The following is a 9,323-nucleotide window of genomic DNA, read 5'->3' on the forward strand; positions in this document are numbered from 1 at the left end:
GACGTGCGATCGATTGTGTTTGTATGGTGACTTTACTATAGAGCCCGAAGTCATAACTTTCTGTTGTTTATCTCCGTACGTACTCAGAATTATCACAAATAAAGAATACTTAGGTTCAATTAGCGCAATCAATAAAATCAACTGTGTATCCGGTGTATGTGAGATAAACAGCCGACAAATAAACTGATACATTTCATCAACGTACTAATAGCGTTATCCAAACAACGGGACCATATATACCTGTGATAACTAAAGGTTTTGTACCTAAAGGTAGACAAGGTCAATTCTAAATTTCAAACCGGCATAACTAAGCATTATTTAGGACCGTGTATTATCATAATAATATTAAAACCACTTGTAAATGACAACAAGAGGCCAAGAGGGCCTGCATCTCTCACCTCGATATTTCAGTAAGTATGGCAAAATACTCCGATTTAAGTGAATTTTCATTGTTTCCCCTAATTTTGAACTGACTCTCCCAACAATGGTTCAAACTACAAGTTGACTAAATTATGTTATTGTTTAAAAAAGTATTTAAATTATTTTCCTACATCTCCCCTACTGAGCCCCATTTCTCCATCCCCACGGGTGTCACATTTGTAACAGAGCGCATGGTTAGCCTACGCTAGTGATCCAACCCGGGACCTCTGGCTTACTAGTCTATGTAAAAGACATCAAAGTCTATAAAATAGATCGATTTCTTTCAAGTAGATAAATATTGTTTTCGAATTCACGGAACTGAAAAGGGTTTTCATATCCGGGACTCGAAAGTATTTATCACGAATGTGCTTGAAATCGAAACATTCTATTAAAAAGTGCTGCACTGTGAATTGAGCATCACATGCATAACACACCGGTGGATCCTCTCGTTTCAAAAGGAACGAATGAGTAGGATATGTGTGCCCGGTACGGAGCCGAGAGAGGACTATTTCCTCTCTACGATCCTTCCGACTTGGTTTTGATGTTTTAAGTTTTGGTTGTACTTTAAAAAGTTTGTTGCTCGTCTCGAGAGACCAGCGTTGCTGCCATTTACTCTGAATGGCAGAACTAATTACAGGTTTGAAATCTGTATATGGTATTTTAATATTTGTTTGTTGCAGATTTAGAGCAAGTTTTGCTTGGCGGTCAACAAGTTTGTTGCCTTTAATTCCGACATGGCTCGGAATCCAAAGTAATGTTATTTTGCATTTTTTTAAGATACGAGATATTCGTAAAACAAGGTTTTGTATGAGTATATTCTTTGGATCTCGTGATTGTAAATTCTAAAGGACAGATAGAGAGTCGGAACAAATTATTGCCTTTCTAATGCGTTGTTCTTCGATATGGTCGAGGGCCAAATCGATGGCACATGCTCCCGCAGAGAAGATAGAGGCACCATCTGGTAAGTGGATTGAAGAGCAATGGTGATCGGAATATCATGCTGCGGAGACCTTTACTCCATCTTTTGAGCCATCAGTGTAGATCTGAACGTGATCGGGAAAATCTTTAATGCATTCCCGAAAGGTGGATTTGTGTTCTTCGGGTAATGCACTCGATTTTGCCCTCACGTGTAGAGTAAGGTTAATACCAGGTGTTTCGACAAGCCATGGCGGTACATCCGATACGGTGTATTCGCCTATGCTGTCTAAGCTTATGTTAAGTTCATGAAGAAAATTCGAAATTCTAATGCCAAATGTTGGTAAGAGTTTTTGGTTTTGAGTGAATATGTTTCGGTATTGCGGATTGACAACAAGGTCAAAAGCCGGATTTTTCGGGTTGGATTTCAGTTGGGCGGCATATTGAAGAGAAAGTTTTTTCTTTCTGTCATTTAGGGATGGTTCATTTGCCTCAACATAAAGGCTCTGCACAGGTGTTGTTCGAAAAGCACCAAGTGCTAGACGTAATCCTTGGTTTTGGATAGGATCCAGCATCTGCAGGTAAGAATTTCGTGCCGATCCATAAACGATGGAGCCATAGTCGAGTTTTTATCGAATAAGTGCCCTATAAAGGCGCAGAAGCATTTCGCGGTCTGTGCCCCAGTCAGTATGGGATAGTACTCGTAAAATGTTCATTGCCTTTGAGCACTTATCTTTCAAGTATTTTATTTGTGGAACAAAGGAGAGTTTCGAATCGAAAATTAGTCCGAGGAATTTAGTCTGCTTGACAACTGGAATTTTGATACCATTTAATGTTAGATCTGGATCATTATGTGGTTTTCGTTTTTGGCAGAAGTGCATGCAGACAGTTTTTTGATCTGGAGAATTTAAAGCCGTTTTCATCCGCCCATGTTTGTAGTTTGCCTAAACATTGTTGAAGTTGTCGTTCTATCGTGTGCATGTTCTTCGACCTATAGAAGATCAAGAAGTCATCGACGAATAGAGACCCTTCAGTTGACTTACCGAGATATTTAGTTATACTGTTGATTTTCAGACTGAAAAGTGTTACGGAAAAGATCCCACTCTGAGGGACTCCCATTTCCTGTTTTGCTGTTTCAGAATAAGTTGAACCTACGCGAACTTTAAAATGTCTGTCAGATATATAGTTTGAAATGAATTTTGGGAGATTCCCACGTACACCAATTTCATGCAGCTCTTTCATAATACCATATTGCCATGTAGTATCGTATGCCTTTTCCAGATCAAAGAACACAGCGACAAGATGCTCCTTCTTCGCGAAAGCTTCTCGAATGAAGGTTTCTAATCTGACCAGATGGTCTACTGTTCCTCTGCGGTTTCTGAATCCGCTTTGGAGTGGACTCAAAATATTATTGGATTCAAGGAACCAAACAAGTCTAGTGTTTATCATCCGTTCAAGTGTTTTGCAAATGCAACTCGTTAGAGAGATTGGACGATAATTATTTGGTTCAGTGGTGTCCTTACTGGGTTTTAGAATTTGAATAATTGTAGATTCCTTCCAAGAATCTGGGATCTTTCCAGATTCGTAGACTTGATTAAAAATAGATAGGAGACAACGTAAGGATGATTTCGGTGGATGTTTCAGGAATTGGTATGGAATTTCTTCAGGCCCAGCTGCTGAATCGTGTGATTTGTTTAAGGATTCAAGCAACTCTGGGAGATCGAATGGTTTATGGTAACTTTCTGTGTTGGAGGATTTAAAATTGAGGCGTTTCTTTTCTTTTACTTTTTTGAATGTTTGAAATTTTTTAGAGTGGTTTTTGGCTGATGAGTTTTGGGCTATATTTTTGGCAAATACATTCGCAATTTCTGATTTAGAAGAGAAAATTTGTTATTGATAAGATGGGATGATGGTGCCGTTTTTCTTTTTCAACTTATTTTTCGCAACTGATCCCATACCTTTTTAGATGATGTGTTTGAAGATATTTTAGAAACGTATTCCTTCCAGCTTGGGCCAGATGAGCTAATAATAAATTGTCAATGATAAAAGGGCAATAACTCAGTAAGTTACTGTTAAATAATTTCCATTTTCGATTTCCAAGATCATGTCGATATATGGCTGCATACAAAGTATCCTCAAACTTGGTTGATATTTAATGGAGTTAATATGTTCATAAGGTCCAATAATGGTATCATTAAAAAGGACAATAACTCTTTAAGTTACTGTCGATTATTTCCATTTTCGAAATCCTCCCAGATCTTGTCGATATCTGGATGCATACAAAGTTTCATCAAATTTGGTTGGAATTCTCTGGAGTTATCGTGTTCACAAAGTCCAATAAAAATATTATTACAAAGCGCAATATCTCTGTAAGTTACTGTCGAATAATTTCCATTTATTACACTCGTCCGAGATCTTGCCAATATATGACTGCATACAAAGATCAGACTTGGTACTCAAGTTATCGTGTTCACAGGGTAATTGTTGACGAACGGACGGACGGACGGACAGACAGACGGACGGCTTGACAGATGCCGGACGCCGGAGGCCACGGTATGGCATAAGATCACACCTTGGTCCTTTTGACCAGATGAGCTAACAACGCCTAATTACGACTAGAAGACACACAAAAAACATACACCTGATGTATAATAAACCGTATGACTACATACACCTGGTGTATGATATACCGTATGGCCACAGACACCTGATGTATAATAAACCGTATGAATACATACACATGATGTATAATAAACCGTATGACTACATACACCTGGTGTATGATATACCGTATGGCCACATACATCTGGTGTATGATAAACCGTATGGCCACATACATCTGGTGTATGATATATCGTACAACTACAGACATCTGGCGTATGATATACCGTATGGATACAGATATCTGGTGTATGATATACATGTACCGTATGGCCACATAACCTGTTGTATGATATACCGTATGGATACAGACATCTGGTGTATGATATACATGTACCGTATGGCCACATACACCTGTTGTATGATATACCGTATGGCTTAAGCTGAGTACAAAATTAACACTAATTACAAGATGACGCATTATATTATAAAACCGCATATTTTACACAAAAAGTGACATTCCTCAAGATATATCAAAATGGTGGAGGAAAATTCAAATCCAATTCTTTTCAGTTTCTAGGGTAGTTTTACCATAATAAGGTATGAAAAACCAGGGTATGAACTCTATCCTTATCCTATCGTTATGACGTCCAAACTTCCTCAATTCCTCATACAGTGCCTTTGTTTTCTTTCGAAGTATGTAGTAGCCTTCCAGTTGCCGTATGTACTCAATAATAGAAAAAATTCACTCCATATATATCGCACAGAAAGTACCACTACAAAAAAGTCACACCGGAATATAAGAACATTTCATGGATACACGACGCGATTCTCTATAAATACCAAGGCAAAACAGTCCCCACATCATCTTTCAAACGCGCCGGAAAATGTCACCCCAGGACATAGCCACATTGCCTGGATACACAGCGAGATTCTCTTTAAATACCAAGACAAAAAAGTCCCCATCTCCGCTTTAAAACCCCAGGCAAAAGGCTACCTCAGGACATAAAACCATCCAATGAAGACAAACCATTTCATCTTTATACATCAAGAGAAAATAGTTCCTTCTGGACATAGGAACATTGCTGTGGGATAAGCCATCCTCTTCAAATACTACGACAAAATAGTTCCTTCTACACATAGGAACACTGCTGTGGGATAGCCATCCTCTTCAAATACCAAGACAAAATAGTTCCTTCTGGACATAGGAACATTTCTGTGGGATAGCCATCCTCTTCAAATACCAAGACAAAATAGTCCCATCAGGTGATTACATTCCATCAGGATAAGCCTTCCTCTTTAAATACATGTACCAAGACAAAAAAATGTCCCATCAGGACATAGGAACATTGCATGAAGACAAGCCATCTCCTCTTTAAAGAAGGATCAGCTCTGAACTTAAATACATTACATGGAGATACGACATCCTCTTCAAATACCAAGACAAAATAGTCCCTTCTACACATAGGAACATTGCTGTGGGATAGCCATCCTCTTCAAATACCAAGACAAAATAGTTCCTTCTGGACATAGGAACATTGCTGTGGGATAGCCATCCTCTTCAAATACCAAGACAAAATAGTTCCTTCTGGACATAGGAACATTGCTGTGGGATAGCCATCCTCTTCAAATACCAAGACAAAATAGTTCCTTCTGGACATAGGAACATTGCTGTGGGATAGCCATCCTCTTCAAATACCAAGACAAAATAGTTCCTTCTGGACATAGGAACATTGCTGTGGGATAAGCCATCCTCTTCAAATACCAAGACAAAATATTACTTTCTGGACATAGGAACATTGCTGTGGGATAAGCCTTCCTCTTTAAATACCAAGACAAAATAGTCCTTTCTGGACATAGGAACATTGCTGTGGGATAAGCCTTCCTCTTTAAATACCAAGACAAAATAGTCCTTTCTGGACATAGGAACATTGCTGTGGGATAGCCATCCTCTTCAAATACCAAGACAAAATAGTCCTTTCTGGACATAGGAACATTGCTGTGGGATAAGCCTTCCTCTTTAAATACCAAGACAAAAAAGGTCCCATCAAAACATTGGAACATTGCATGAAGACAAGCCATCTCCTCTTTAAGAGGATCAGCTCTGAACTTAAAGAAATTACATGGAGATAAGACATCCTCTTTGAAAGCCAAAGACAAAACGTCACCTCAGGACAAAGAAACATTCCATGAAGACAATGCAGACAACTTCTGTAAAATCAATAATGTACATGTACAAACTCCAAGACCAGAACAAATACTGTCTGAACAGTCATGGCGTCGAATATGAAATAATCCACTTTTATAACTTGATGATTTTTATGACTTATAATTTCATTTATTTATTTACTTATTTTGTTGAAACCTATCTACTTATATTATCAAATTAGATATTTCAACTTACGACGAAACAATGGAAAGGTGGGTGACATCTGTTGGAGACATCGAAGATATTAGAAATCGGAGGCCGAGAACCAATATATATATTTGTCAGTAGTATTAAGATGTGTAAGAACAGAAATATGCGAGGATAGACTCTGATCATCTTGGCTAGAATTTCTGTACAATTAATATGTGTCTGACAATATAGATCAATGCTGTGATGTAAATGTAAATACATCAATGTGACGTTTACATCAAGCTGATATCAATAAACGGTAATCCAGAGTTCATGATATACTTTGTGTATGGCTTGTGTGTCTCCTCGTGTCATCCCGAGCCACGTGACATACCACGCCCACGTACCCTATCTTTATCTACATACGTCACTGCCGCCGTAATCTTCAACATCACAGGCGATGTGTGATTAACTAACAAAGGATCCATTAGATAATGCTTCGTTAGACAAACGTTTTTCAAATTAGTTTCTTTTTAGACCAATCAGGAAGATGGCAATCTGTTAATGATACTGAATCCTGTTGTGCGTGTGTTTTCGTTAGGTTGACTAATGAGATAATTAAGAAAATTAACGGCGAATCAACTACTATATCATCGGGACTGCTAGCCACGTCGCACCAAACACAGTCACCCTTAAACCAAATTAGACTAAATGTGCATATCTTAGGATTATTTGTTGTGTAAATTAATGTAACGTGTATGGCATAACGAGATTTAGACTGAAGAGCTCAGGAGCTTGATAGCAATGTCTTGTTATCGTCACGATTTATCCAATTTTTATCCAATTATCGGAAAAATCAATGTTAAAAGTACGTTGGGGTCAATGTTCTTTATCAAGAAATTTAAGTCATCATTTTGTTCTGTGTTGAAGAATATTTCATACGTATGTTAATTGCCGCCTAGCTTTCATAAATGACCTCAGGGCAGGTATGATATAATATGTAAGTAACACTGGTGTTTACATAATAATGACCTCAGGGCGGGTAAGAGATAATATTTATATAATACTGATGTTTACATAGTAAATGACCTTAGGGTTGGTAAGAGATGATATTTATATATTACTGGTGTTTACAGAGTAAATGACCTCAGGGCAGGTGAGAGATAATATTTATATATAACTGATGTTTACATAGTAAATGACCTCAGGGCAGGTGAGAGATAATATTTATATAATACTGATGTTTACATAGTAAATGACCTCAGGGCAGGTGAGAGATAATATTTATATAATACTGATGTTTACATAGTAAATGACCTCAGGGCAGGTGAGAGATAATATTTATATAATACTGATGTTTACATAGTAAATGACCTCAGGGCAGGTGAGAGATAATATTTATATAATACTGATGTTTACATAGTAAATGACCTCAGGGCAGGTGAGAGATAATATTTATATAATACTGGTGTTTACATTGTAAATGACCTTAGGGCGGGTAAGAGATAATAGCTGACATTTTATCATTGCGTTACATTGATGTTTAATTATTCAGGTAACATAAATGTTTTACTATTCACGTAATATAAATGTTTTAAATAATCACGTAGCATTAATGTGTTATTATTCACATGACATTGATGTTTGATTCTTCATGTGACATTAACGTTTTAATTACTCACGTAAAATTGATTTTTGATTAATCGCGTGACATTGATGTTTCATTATTCACGTGACATTGATGTTTTATTATTTACGTAACATTGACGTTTGATTATTCACGTAACATTGGTGTTTGATTCTTCACGTAACATTGGTTTTGATTATTCACGTGACACTGATATTTTAATTATGTACATAATACTGATGTTTTAATTATTGCGTAACGTTATTATTTCATTATTCACGTAACATTGACGTTTTATTATTCAGTAACATTGATGTTTGATTCTTCACGTAACATTGGTCTTTGATTTTTCACGTGACACTGATATTTTGATTATGTACTTAACATTGATGTTTTATTTATTTGTGTAACATTGGTGTTTTAATTATTCACGTAACATTAATATTTCATTATTCACGTAACATTGATGTTTTATTATTCAGTAACATTGATGTTTGATTATTCACGTTTTATGTTTTATTTATTTGTGTAACATTGGTGTTTTAATTATTTACGTAACATTAATATTTCATCATTCCCGCCACACTGATGTCTTATTATTCAAGTAACATTGATGTTTTATTTGTTAATTAGCTGATGTAATAAGTACCATTATCAACAAAAACACAATTCATATATACCAACATGATAGCGATACGGTAATTTCAATTAAAAATCGATAAAATGAGGTCAAAATATAAAAAATAAGGACTTACCTATAAAACATCGAAAACAGTAAGATGACAATAAAACCAAGCGTTCCGAAGAGTAAGCGTCTTCTGCGTCACCCGTCATACACGGTCCGGCTAAGTCCCTTTACCAAACGAGTGTTAGGGTGGTGACAACCATTACGCATATCAACAAATATCTAACACGTCTTGTTTCATATCACACATGGATTTTTTTTTCAAATAAGATTATAATTTCGACCATTAGATATTCCCATGGTTTTGATTAAATCTCGAAGTGTTAATTTATCCGTCAGTAGTCGCCATCTGCCGTGTATTAATAAACATGTATGGTATAAGGCATGCGTTAATGTTTCTCCCCGTCCTTAAAGGTAGGGGAGAGGGTGTGTATACGAATTCCATATTAGCCTACCACAAACACACAACCAAAAGGAAACAAACCGAAGGTTTAACCCTTCACTGAATGTACATCTTATTTAGGTGGTGTCTTTGACGACCTTTACACATTTTCTGTAAAAGTGTTACCTAGAGTTTAGAACCGGAATTTCCCCACGTCCCAGTGATTACGTGTCCACGACACTCGATTATTAATAATTCCATAAAACTGCGTTTTAAGGTCGGGACCTTATCATCTAAAGGATCTGGTTATTGTTAATGTGTCACATTTATTGACAGCATTACGAGTCACAAGTAT

Source organism: Pecten maximus, chromosome 7 (assembly GCF_902652985.1).
Source record: "Pecten maximus chromosome 7, xPecMax1.1, whole genome shotgun sequence".
NCBI classification, from domain to species: Eukaryota; Metazoa; Mollusca; class Bivalvia; order Pectinida; family Pectinidae; genus Pecten; species Pecten maximus.